At 46.3% G+C, this 13,369-nt stretch overlaps 1 protein-coding gene across 1 annotated transcript in view; it reads left to right on the forward strand.

Moving 5' to 3' along the window:
- The window catches only part of LOC113828121 (TOX high mobility group box family member 4-A), a 711,447-nt gene that overhangs the window by 58,045 nt on the left and 640,033 nt on the right, over window positions 1-13,369 (forward strand). Inside the window, exon 2 of the mRNA XM_070134765.1 lies at window positions 1,949-2,010. The gene's annotated coding sequence lies outside the window, so the exon portion shown is untranslated. The remainder of the gene's footprint in view (window positions 1-1,948; window positions 2,011-13,369) is intronic.

Below are 13,369 nucleotides of genomic sequence, written 5' to 3' on the forward strand. Positions count from 1 at the left end.
GACCACCCGGCCTACTCGCCATGCAACGGCCTTGGCAAGACAGAAGCAACAGTGAGGTTGTCAAGGCTCTCGGGTACGGCTGGAAATGCCTTTTCTCTCTTCTAATTTATTTTGCTTTTTTGGATTTTTTTTCGAGGGGGTGGGTGGGATTTGATTATCTCTTTGGTGTGTGTGTGTTTTTTTTTTTTTTTTTTTTTTTTTTTTTTTTTTTTTTTTGCTGTGGTAGTGATTTTTTTTTTCGTTTTACTGTGGTGGTGAGAGAAGAGGATTTTTCTTGTTTGTTTGTTTGTTCCTTTTGTCTCTCTTTTTTTAATCTTTTCGTTACTATTCCTATTTCATTTTGTTATTTTTCTTTCTATTTTCTTTCATTATTTTTTTTCTTTTGTCTTTTTCTATTTTCGTTCTTCTTTCATTTCATTTTCACTTTATACCTTTTATCTTTCTTTTCTGTTTTCTCTCTCTTTCTCTTCTCGTTCGCTTTTCTCCATCTTTTTTTCTACTTTTCTTGGCGTCTTTTCCTAGTACCTCTTTTTTCTCAATTTACGCCTATTCTTGTACCTCTTCTCTTCCCTTCTTTCGCAATCTATTGACAGTATTGAAAGAGAAAGAAAAAGAAAAAGATTATAAGGAAAAAAGGGAGGTTGATGATAATAGGGGGAGGGGGTCAGGGGGTGCGGAGGTCTTGGAAAGAAGGAAGGAGTCAAAATCAAATAAAGATAGGAGGTGGGAGAGAAAGAAGAGGTAGATATATGGAAAGAAGAGAGAGAAAGCAAAGCAGAGGATGATGATACGAATAGCAGTATGAGAAGGAGTATACGATATAGGAATAGGAATGTGATATGATATAGGAATAAGAATATAATTTGATATAGGATTAGGAATGCGATATGATATAAGAATAGGAATGATATGATATGGGAATAGGAATATGATATAGTTGGAATAGGAATAGAAAGGGAGAGAGAGAGAGAGAGAGAGAGAGAGAGAGAGAGAGAGAGAGAGAGAGAGAGAGAGAGAGAGAGAGAGAGAGAGAGAGAGAGAGAGAGAGAGAGAAAGAAAGAAAACATAAGAAAGAAAATATGATTGAAAGGAACTCAGGACCAAAAGAAACAAACAAACGGGTAATCAAACACAACACAAAAAAAACATAAGTAGATAAAAAAGTAATAAATCTTGGGAGGGAAAGAGGCTGATTATATAATGTCTAAATAGTGAAAGACAGGGAGGCTGGAGGGGCTAAGGGGGGGGAGGGGGAGGGGGGGTGGGTAGGGCTGGCGGTGATGATGGTAGGAGGGAGGAGAAGGGGAAGGGAAGGGAGGGAGGGGGTGAATAGGGAAGGAGCAGGGAGGGAGGGGGTGAGAGAGGAAGGGGGAAGGGAGGGAGGGGGAAGGGACAGGGAGGGAGGGGGCGAGAGAGGAAAGGGAAGGGAGGGAGGGGGTAAGAGAGGACGGGGAAGGAAGGAAGGGGGGAGAGGGGAAGGGGCAGGGAGGGAGGAGGGAGAGGGGAAGGGGCAGGGTGGGAGGGGGAGGAGAGGGGAAGGGGCAGGGAGGGAGAGAGATGAGTGGGGAAGGAGAAGGGAGGGGTGGGTGAGTATAGAAGGGGCAGGGAGGGAGGGAGGTGAGTGGGGAAGGTGAAGGGAGGGGACTGGGGGTGGGAGGGTGTAGGTAAGGGGCTCCAGAAGGGGTTAATCTCACCCTTTAGTGAAAGGGTTACTCGAGAAGCCTGTTTACCCTTGTTACCGACTCTAATCTGATTAATCCCACTTTGTTATCGTTATTATCGTCGTTTGTATTGCTTGTTTTCTAATAATAGTTGAAATAGTTCCGCTCATGTGTCATGAATATAATTGCAGTGTTGTTGCAAGATCCCACGAGGAGACTGTTCTTACTCAAAATTATCTAGGAAAATTGTGATCTTTTATTTTTTTCCTTCCCTTCTTATATTTCAGTGATGTTGCAAGCGTGACTGGACTGGTTGCAACAACAAGGTGAGTAGTCTAAGACTTCCTGAGTGCTACGGACCCTCGCGCATGGCCAAATATAGCGCAGGAAAACATCTAGGAAATATGGCGTATTTCCTTCTCTTAGTAAATGACTGCAGATGCTCGAGTGTCTGTTATGTATAAATACGTGGTTGTGTAGGAGTGGTTGGGTGTGTGTGTTTGATTGTCTACCTGTCTCTCTCTGTTTGTGTTTGTGTCTGTGTCTGTCTTTGTCTGTCTGTCTGTCTGTCTCTCTTCCTCCTCTTCCCCCCCCCCTCTCTCTCTCTCTCTCTCTCTCTCTCTCTCTCTCTGTCTCTCCTCTCTCTCTCTCTCTCTCTCTCTCTCTCTTCCTCTCTCTCTCTCTCTTCCTCTCCCTCTCTCTCTTCCTCTCCCTCTCTCTCTTCCTCTCCCTCTCTCTTTTCCTCTTTACACACACACACACACATACATTTGTATATATACACACATATATACGTGTGTGTGTGTGTGTGCGTGTGCGAGTGTGTGTGTTTGATACCTTCAGCATTTGCATAGAGACGCCCGTCCCGGAGTGTCGCAAGCAGGGGCGTCCGAATGTCCCTCTCGTGCAAAAGCGTTCAAAAATTCCCATGGAACTGCGAGGCGCTTGCTGGCAACCCCGCAGCTGATAGCAAGATCAAATCTCAGTCTGGAACGCTAAAGTAGAAACTTCTCGGGAAACTTGGTATCGGAGAGACCTTGTGCACGTCACAGAATAATGTCCACACAAAAACATTAGCGTTTCCCTCCGTCTCTGCCCCCTGGTGTAGCGCGGCGGCGTACGAAGGGGGAGACGGCGGGTATTTTTCGCGCTTCTCCGTCTGCCTCTCTTTCTCTCCGTCTCTCTCTCGTCGTCGCCATAATTGAATCGCTTCGGCGGAAGAGGTTCGTTACGATCGTCGTAATCAGGTTCTCGCACACTCACGCCACACCTGCGCTCGGCGAGACTGAGATGTTTACCGGGCGCTTTCATCTTTGTGTTTTCTCTCCGTCGGGATCGCGCTTGCATGTGTTGCATTTTGTTGCAATTTCGTCGGGTTTCTTGCCGGGGAGGACTTCCCATTGGTCAGTGGCCGGAATGGAGGGGCGCTATTCAGGTCCGAGGCTGGCCAATGGGAGGCCGCCTCGGAGGGAACCACTTTGTCTTTAAGGTCAGCGCCGAGGTCAGGTTCCGAGGCTCGTCCCCGCACCTTCACGAAATCTCGGCTAAGGTTCACGACAGATTTCCGGGTCTCAGGCCGCTTTGATTTCATTTTAATTGCATTACGTTGTGAATTATGATGTCGCGTATGGAGAGTTCCGACTGGCGTCTTAAAATCCTGTTCGATCTAGTAATAAGCGATGATATTAGGGAGAGAGGGAGGGTCGAGGGGTTATCAGGACGGAGGAGGGAAGGGAGAAAGGGGGGAGCAATCTGGCCGCTGATTGGTGGCGGCAAGGACCAATGGGCGGGCCAGGAAGTATAGGAACGTGCGTGGTAGCCTCGGCAGGTCAGCTTCCGGGGACACCTTCTGGGGTCACCCATTTCTCCTGCTCATGATCCTGGGTCACTCGTCCTTACGGATGTATAGTACATAAAACTCTACTATACATAGGTTTGTATGTATGAAATATTCCGATTACTGAGTCGGGTCGAAGGTCAGACCCACAAAAAAGCGGTGGTCAGTAAAGAGTGGACAGACGATTGCCTGAGGGTAGTCTGGAGGCCACGTGCGCTCGGTTGCCACGTGATTGCGACGCTCGCGATATTGTGGCTCTGCACCGCACTCCAGGTGCCACACGCCGGGCTCCCCTTCGTTCCTGCTGTGCCACGGTGCCAGGGGCAGGCTCCGATGGCGAGGAAAAGCGAGGCCAGGGGAGAAGGTTAATTTGCCGAGAACGTAGATGAGAAGGCTGTGTTGTGTCTGGCCTGGCACAAAGAGCGTGGTGCGGGGGTGACCATCCTGGTTGAAGCTGCCCCCGTCCAACCTTCCGCCTGCCAGCTGACGACCCCTGTTCCTCGCCCGGCCAGTCCTGCTGCTGCTGCTGACACTGCCGCCGCCGCCGCCGCTGCTGCCACGCTGTCGTATCCTCGACTGCTGCTGCTTCTACATACGTCACCAGCACGAGCTGTCCTGCCGTTTACGAACCTGGTTATGCATGCGTTATGGCCACGACCTCTCCCCTCCCGGCCGACTTTGAAGCGAGGCCCGCCGTGCCCGCAGCCCAAACGCCGTTGCGTCATTCGCTGACGGCCGTGTGTCAGTTGGAAAACTTTCAAACGGAGAGCCGTCACTGTCACGTCCTCGGCGCCCGTCCGACGAGAAAACAAACGTGACCATTATTTTCGATCTATTATAAAGATTATTACATCATCGCGGTCGCTTAGCCATCACTCGTAGACCATGGCATACATTATACCACGAAAAAAAACATTACAATACCTACTCTGATTTAACAAGGTACCGTAGACGAAATAAGAAGGACATACGTGTAATTGAAGACCCCTGGCTTCGGTGTTCCCACGTGACGAAAATCTGGAACGGCCGCCTGTGTTTTGCTCTCGTGTCTTGAGGCCTCATTACTGGCGATAAATTCCCTAAAAGGCTTATCTCTGGCCATTATGAGAACATACATTAACGAGGCATTAAACTGTTATCGAGAGTATAAACGAGAACGTACGAAAGGGCGATGGGAGAAGGGGAGGGGGAGGGGGGGGCTTGGCGTCGAAGGAAATATTTTCAAGTTTTTTTTCGTGTTTTGTTTTTAGGTTTAGGGGGAAAAAATAATCTTCAGCGTAGATCCCCGAGACCTCCCACTCCCTGTTTACGCAAGTGTACCTAAAAAGCGATGTTATCCTCACCCCTTACACACTCCCCCCCGAGGTCTTCAGGGCCTGGGGTGGTCCACTAAGGGTGCACTCACTTGCTTTATAAGTCCGCAGCTTCAATCTCAGTGTGCAGGATGTCGTCCATACCCAGCTGCCGCAACCGTCTCTCTCTCTCTATCTATCTATCTCTTTCTCTCTCTATCTCTATCTCTCTCTCTCTCTCTATCTCTATCTCTATCTCTATCTCTATCTCTATCTCTATCTCTCTCTCTCTCTCTCTCTCTCTCTCTCTCTCTCTCTCTCTCTCTCTCTCTCTCTCTCTCTCTCTCTCTTTACGGACACCGCGTACGGATAATGCGCGGATGTTCTTTATAATCAGATCCTTACATCCGAGTCGTCCGGCATTTCTCTCCCGAGCAATAATATATTCAGGAATTCACTCATCCTTGCAGACAAAGGGACCTCTTATCGCCAGCGGTTCCCTACAGCGCCTTGCTCCCGGCCTTAACGAACCCATCAGCCCCGATAAGCCACGCTATCTATCGGGACGCGAGTAGATAGTGACTCGGGCTAATCTCGGCGAAGAACGGGGTGCTGCTCGAGGGATTCCGGGCGTTCTGCGGCGGATTTTGGGGGGGATTTGGGTGAGATTTTTGCACGTTGCAGCTGCTGTTCTGGGGGTGAGGAAGGGGCTGTTGTGCTTTGTCTTTGTTTGTTTGGGTTTGTGTGTGTGTCTATATGTTTAGGTGTATGTCTGTATATGTTTAGGTGTATGTCTGTATATGTTTTTGTGTATGTATGTATATGTTTATATGTATGTATGTATATATGTTTATGTATATCTTCAGGTGCTTGTATGTATATGTTTATGTGTATGTCTGTATATGTTTATGTGTATGTATGTATATGTTTATGTGTATGTATGTATTTGTTTATTTGTATGTATGTATATCTTTATGTGTATGTATGAATATGTTTATATGTATGTATGTATATGTTTAGGTGTATACATTTATATGTTTAGGTGTATGCATGTTTATGTTTATATGTATGTATGTATCTGTATGTATGTATATGTATATATGAATGCTTGGTATTATTTCCACGCCTCACCTGCTATTGAAAACAGACATAGCAAAAATCCATCATATTATAACCTTTCCCGACTTCACCAAATTATAACAGTCCTCTCTCTCTCTCTCTCTCTCTCTCTCTCCCTCTCTCTCCCTCTCCCTCTCCCTCTCCCTCTCCCTCTCTCTCCCTCTCTTTCTTGCAACATTTGCAACATTAACACCAATTCAGGAAGAAAAAGCTACCGTAACACCGCCGATCTCTGCAACGGAGGTGTTGACTGTAATACGCAAATGGCCGAAGTGGGTAGTTATAGGGATTAGGGGGTGGGCGGGGGGGGGGGGGGTGGTGGGGGGGGTGGGGGGTGGATTAGAATCTGTGGTTTGGTTGTTTATACGGATAATTAGGGGGGGGGAGGGAGAGAAAGGCCGCTGTGAATAGGTGATTGTGAGGGCGTATGATATACTTTTGACGATAGTGATCTAGGTGATGATGAAGATTGTTGACGATAATGGGTTGTATCGGGGACTAAAATGGGGTGTTGAACTGTTTTTTTTTTCTTTATTTATTCATTTTTCTTTTTATATCTGTTTTTTTTTCTTTTCTTTCTTTATTTGTTTTCTTTCTGTCTTTTTTCTTTTGTTTTCTCACTTCTTTGTCTTTTGTTTTCTTTCTCTTTTTATGTTATTTCTTCCTTCTTTTTCCTTTTTTCTGACCTCCATTTTCTTTCCTCCTCTTTCTTGCTTTTGTTTCACCTTTCTCTCCCCCTTTTTTTTTTTTTTTTTTTTTGGAAAAGGAGGGTTTTGATGGTGATAATGACGTATTGGAATGCAAGTTTTTGTGCAGTGACGACATCGTTTGATGTGGGTCAGCGATGGTGATGGCCATTTTAATGAACTAGATAGTAGCTCGGGCGATGGTTATCAGTGATATGTTGATGTAAAGGGTCCTTTTTTGCGGGTTATATTATAGCGAAGGGCGACGGGTATACGGCTGGAGATGGGTGGGCGTGGAATGGGCGTCAGGGGCACAAGTATAACGAAAACAAGTGTAGTTGTAGCGTGTATAGATGAGTCGGGGCGGCGTGGTGGAGGTTGATGTTATGAGCGAAAAGATAAGCGCGAAATGTTATCATTAATATTATTATTATGATCAGGATTAGGAAGATTGGTATTTAGAGATGTATGGGATTTAGATCAGGAATTGATTAGATAGACTGACAATTGTCTAACTGATGGGTGTACATATGCATGTGTGTACAAAAACACACATACATATGCATTTAGATATACATACGTGTTTGTGTGTGTGTGTGTGTGTGTGTTTACGTGTGTGTATGTATATATGTATGCATTTATATATATATGTATATATACACATATGTGTACATATATATATATATACATACATATATACATACATATACTGTATATATGTATACACCCACGTACACACACACACACACACACACACACACACACACACACACACACACACACACACACACACACACACACACACACACACACACACACACACACATACATATATTTATACACACTATATTAATCCAGTACATATAAGCTGCAGATACCTAAGCTGACCTACAAACTCGGATATGCTTCCTCTTCCTTCCCCTTAAGACAGACCTCAGAGCTTACATAATAAATCGACAGGGAACTCTATCCTCTGCACTGTTCTAGACAACAATTTAGATGCTTTTGTACTTCCTCGGGTCCGGCGTGTGTTCAAAATTACCTGCGATTACCTGCCTAGCATCTCTAGGGGCTGTGACTAGCTTATTGGAGGTTACAGGGTCAGTAGGGTCTATGTGGCCGTTACCCGCAGTGGGAATGTCGACGGTAAGAGCTGAGGGCAGGAGAAGACTCGTTTAGTTCATTATCTGGCCACCAGAGGAGCTGCGGGGACCGAGACGAAGAGGATCGCCAGGGATAAGTTTTGGGGAAACCTGAAACTAATATATCTTTTTTTCTTCTTCTTCTTTTTTTTCTCCTTATTCTGGAGAAAACGAAAGTCTTAAGATCACGTTTAGTTTATATATATGTATAAGTTGAACGATATAGATATCTTCCACGCGGTTGTGTCTCGATTTAGAGATATTAATTTGATTTCCGTTCATGATGGTCCCGTGAACCTGTGAACCATCCATGCAGATCCGAGGAAGAACCGTAGTAAGGATGACATATGTTAGGGGAGGGGAAGGAGGGAAGGAATGGGTAGGGGAAGGAGGGGAGGAATGGGTAGGGGAAGGAGGGGAGGAATGGGTAGGGAAGGGAGGGGAGGGAGAAGGGAAAGGGAGGTGAAGGAAACAGCATCCTTGAAGACGCGACACCCATTCAGAAGCGTTGAATATGTCTTGCAAAATATGTAATGGACGTCCGTTTAAGGAAAGGGAGGGACTGTCGGTCTCCTACGGTCTTCGTAATAATGTCCGGATGTTTTTTTTATTAATGGTCGAGAGGGAATAATACATTATATTCCCCGCGTGAAGGATTCGTCCAGTCGCTAATTACACCGAGATGTTAGGCGGGGAGGAGGGGGAGGAGGGGGAGGGGAGGAGGCGTCATTTAAGCCTACCTCAGTGTGCTAATTGTCGACTCCTCCTCCCACCTCTCTCTTCCCTCTCCCACCTCCTCCTCCTCTCCCTCCCCCTCCTCATCTTCATCTCCCTCCCACTCCTTTCCCTTTCCCCTCCCCCTCCTCTCCCTCTCCCCTCCCCCTCCTCTCCCTCTCCCCTCCCCCTCCTCTCCCTCTCCCCTCCCCCTCCTCTCCCTCCCTCCCCCTCTCCGCCTACACCCCCACCCCCATTTCGACGCTGGCTGTCCCACTCTCAGCCCACGTCACAGCTGTTCCTTGGCGCTGTGAAACTCAATCTGGGCGCGAAGTCCGAGACGGAGAGCTTAGCGTGATGCTTGGAATGTCTCAGGGATATCTCTGCCACCCCCCCCCCCCCCCCGCCCCCCTTCCCCCCTCCCCTCCCCCTCCCCTTCGCCGCACTTGATCCGCCGAGAGTTCTTGCTTTTGGGGGGAAACTTGTTACTAAGTAAAGAGATTCGCGCGAGAAGTTCGGGTTCGGGTTCGGGTTCGGATCGGAGTTCGGGCGACGGGGATTCGGGAGCGAGGGCTTCGTCCGGCTGTGGTTCCCCCTCGAGGCTGTAATTGTTGTTGTTGTTGTTGGCTGTTGTTTGCTTTTGTGTCGGAAGGGGGATTCCCAACAACGTTTTCATTGTTGTTGTATTTTTCCCCCTAGAGTTTCCAAACCGCGTTCGTTATTACCAGATATTCGTCGCACCGCCATCGGAATCTCCGCAAACCCTACATCAAAAGCAGTACCTCCTCAACGGCTAGACCTCGCAGGATCGGATTTCCCTCTCCCATCGTCCGCAAGCAAGCTCCCGCCGCCGGGATCAAGCAGCGGAGAGGACGCAAGTGCTTGGGCGACGACAGCTGTGCCAAGACGCCAAGGAAGCCTTCGGCGGGGCCACCGAGGGTCCGGGGAAGAAGCTATCACCTTTCCAGCCCTCGAGAACCTCAAGCCGCGTCTGGAAACTTTAGATGGTCTGGCCGAAGGAGCTCGAGCTGTGTGGGAAGGAGGCCGGGAGTGCTGTGAGCTCTGCTTCTTTCTTGCTTTGTTTTCTTGGGCTTTGTCGATTTTTTTTTTTTTTTTTTTTTTTTTGGTTAATGAATGTTTTTTTTTTTTTTTTTTTTTTTTAAGTATGAAGGGGATATTTTCCCGAACTTGGGAATGTTTCGATGCTTTATCATGCCTTGCAGAAAACAGCTGATAATGCAGATTTTAATTTACAAAGATAGATTAAGCTGATTTACATTCTCGATTTTTCTATTTTTTTCAATCAATTTTATTTCTTTATCGTGAAATTCTCAGCGTACATCAGAATGCACTCGAACGCCATTGATAAGAACATGAAGCTTTCCTCTTTGTAACGCTCAATTAAAATGCGTTTTGGGACGAATTTTACTGACCCGCCAGGACCCGCTCGGGCATTGAAATGGATCCGTTTAATGGACAGTTATCTCGGATCGGGCCAGCGGTCGTTAAAGCATCGGGTGAGAAGTTTGTCTCCTTTTGGTTCGCTGGGTAACCGGTTCTTCCTGTTGCTCTATGGTAACCCGAAGGACCGAGTGGGGGTTCTGGGGACGCCTTCGTGGGTCGGGAGACTGAGTGTGGTTCTTGGGTGTTTTATTTATGTATTTATTTATTTTTTTTATTATTATTATTATTTTTTTTTTTTTGGGGGGGGGGGGTGTTGGAGAAGGAGGATGGGTCGTTTGATCTTTGGAGTATCTTTATTTTTCTTTATTTTATTTTTCATTTCCTTTGTTTATTTATTTTTAATTTTGTTAAACTTCCTTTTCTTTATTATTTACTTGTTTCTTCTTATTTTTCTTCTTCGGTTCTTGATATGTTCATGATTTTCTTTCTCTTTTTTATTTCTATCTTGTGTTCCTCGCTTCTATTGATTCTTTGCTCTCTTCTTTTCCGTCTTCTATCTCTATCAATTTTCGTACAATTCTTCCTTCTCCTCCTCTTCATTATTATTATTATTATTCCTTCCTTTCCTTCTCCTCCTCTTCATTATTATTATTATTCCTTCCTTTCCTTCTCCTCTCCTCTCACGTGTCCTCCCCCTCATCCCACCTCTCGCCAGGATGATGTTTGCGATTTCTGAGGCAAGAATATTCAACTCGGGGATCATTGTAATAATCACCTGAATTTAAATCTCGGCGACGCTATTTTTACACGATTTTTTTTTATTTACTTTTATGCCATTTTTCCCCCGCTGTCATGATGATTTTTTTTTTCGGCAAACATATACAAAATACCCCGCGCACACAAATCAGCGTAAAATTGTGTTTGAGCATCCACTCGAGCCCGGCGGCCAGACCTCCAAATGCGATTCTCACCGTCCACTCGAACTCAGCAGCGGCGAGGTCAGAGTGTATCAAGTGCTGAGGAGCCACTGGCCGTCCGCGGACCTGGAGAGCTCCTGGAGGCTGAGAACGAGTGGTACAAGGGAAGGGAAGGGAAGGATGGGGTGTTGCAAGGAGGGAGGGAGGGGGGAGAGAAAGAGGGAGAAGGAGAGAGGGAAAGAGAAAGAGAGAGAGAGGGCCTCGGGCTACCGAAGTCGAGTGGCGAAGGAGTGGTCGACGGCGGAGAGGGAGAGGGAGAGAGGCAGAGAGGAATCCGCGAGAGGGATTTCAACGAGTGACAGAAAGGGATCCAAAAGGACGACGGTGGTGTTGAGGCAGGGTTTGCGTTGGATGTTGCAACCGCCGCCGCTCGATCTGCAAGTCAGCCATTGAGCTTGCAAGGGAAGAGGGGTTTGGGGGTGAGCCGGGGGGATGGGGGGTGGGGGCTAGGGGCTGAAGGGGGGAGGGGAGGGTGTAGGAGAAGGAAGACAGGATATTGTATATACACATAAATTATTACTCCTATTCCCAGAAGAGACAGAAAAAAAATACAAAGAGAAAAAAAAAAAATACAATAACCGCCATCGCATAAAAGGAATATAAAAACTAAAAACAAATATCAATATACCAGAAAAATGTAGACGATAAAGATAAAGGAAAAGACAATAATGGTGGAGAGGGTCCTTGCGAGGAGGCCGTCTACGTAACAAGTCTTCACATCGCCTCCAAGTGTTGGTAAGCGTCTTGAGACCTCTTAAGGGCCTGTGTACGGCTATAATCTGACACGTGGCGACCCTGCCTCGACTCGAGAGGCAAGAGGAAGAATAGGAGATGAGAGGGAAGGGATGGGATAGGAGGCGTAGGAGGGAGGAAGAATGAGAGATGAGAGGGAAGAGGAAGAATAGGAGATGAGAGGGAAGAGAAAAAAACAGATGAGAGGGAAGGGATGGAAGAGGAGGCGTAGGAGGGAGGAAGGAAGAGGAAGAATAGGAGATGAGAGGGAAGGGATGGGATAGGAGGCGTAGGAGGGAGGAAGAATAGATGAGAGGGAAGGGATGGAAGGGGAGGCGTAGGAGGGAGGAAGAATGGGAGATGAGGGGGAAGAGGAAGACCAGGAGATGAGAGGGAAGGGATAGGAGAGGAGGCGTAGGAGGGAGGAAGAATGGGAGATGAGAGGGAAGAGGAAGAACAGGAGATGAGAGGGAAGGGATGGAAGAGGAGGCGTAGAAGGGAGGAAGAATGGGAGATGAGAGGGAATAGGAAGAGCAGGAGATGAGAGGGAAGGGAGGGAAGAGGAGGAGGGAGGAAGAATGAGAGATGAGAAGGAAGAATAGGAGATGAGAGGGAAGGGATGGAAGAGGAGGCTTAGGAGGGACAAGGATGTAGGATGATTGTAGGGAGGGAAAGAGACAGATGAGGAGGGAGAAATAGGAAAAGAAAAAAAATGTAAATAAAAATGAAGAAGGAACTGAATACGAAAATAGAAATAGTAATAAGAAAAGATCAGAGATTGCAAGTCAGAGGGGGCATAGGTAGAGAAAAGAAAGATAAGGAGAAGAACGAACGAATAAATTAAAAAGAGAGCGAAAGAGAACAAAAATCGAGTAAGGTCAAACTTACTCAGGCAAAGTAACTATATTGTACATTGTGTGTGTGTGTGCGTGTGTGTGTGTGTGTGTGTGTGTGTGTGTGTGTGTGTGTGTGTGTGTGTGTGTGTGTGTGTGTGTGTGTGTGTGTGTGTGTGTGTGTGTGTGTGAGAATTGCGAGAAAAGAACCTTCATAAGAATTGTCCTGAAATTTCAATACGACAAATATGTTCATAAACATTGTCACATAAGGTAGAAAATACTACAATAATTACAGTGATAAGAAAAAAAATGGTCAAGATAGAAAAAAAGGCTAAAACGAAGGAAAAGGCATAAAATGAAAGAAAAAGACGAGGCACGATTAGACGACAATGGAAAGTGAAGGAAGAGAAAAACAAGATAAAGAGTGTGGGGAATCAGGTGTAGAAATTATGCAAATAAAGTTAGGCTTCAACCGAGCCCAGCCATAGCTCCTTGCTGTCTCGACTCCATTAGAGAGAAATAGGCTTTCATTTTTTTGCGAATTCGTTTCTGTATCTCCCTTATTTCTCATTTATTCCTTTGATAATTGTCTAATTCTACAGCCATTTTAAAGGAATTAATCGATATTATACACTTGGAGACTTCATGATAATTTCACACGCTTTACTTTTAAGGTTTAGGAGCTAGTTATAATGCAGTGGCTCGCATAACTTCTGTTAAACATGTTTTTACTGCATGTCTCGGAGGAAACGGGACTGCGGCTGGACTATTTTATCCCCATTCGGGTTTCTTTACGTGGGAATTTCGCACAAGCACCGATCGAGGCCCCAGACGAAAATTTGCGTGGAAAGCAACCCAGACAAGCGATTTTTTTTCCTTGTGGAAAAATTCAACGAAATAATCTTCGCCAACGGTCACCGCCGAAGAAGACTGGGCCCCGTTCAGGACCTCTTTCGACGCCCGTCTCAC

Source organism: Penaeus vannamei, chromosome 20 (assembly GCF_042767895.1).
Source record: "Penaeus vannamei isolate JL-2024 chromosome 20, ASM4276789v1, whole genome shotgun sequence".
Classification (NCBI taxonomy): Eukaryota; Metazoa; Arthropoda; class Malacostraca; order Decapoda; family Penaeidae; genus Penaeus; species Penaeus vannamei.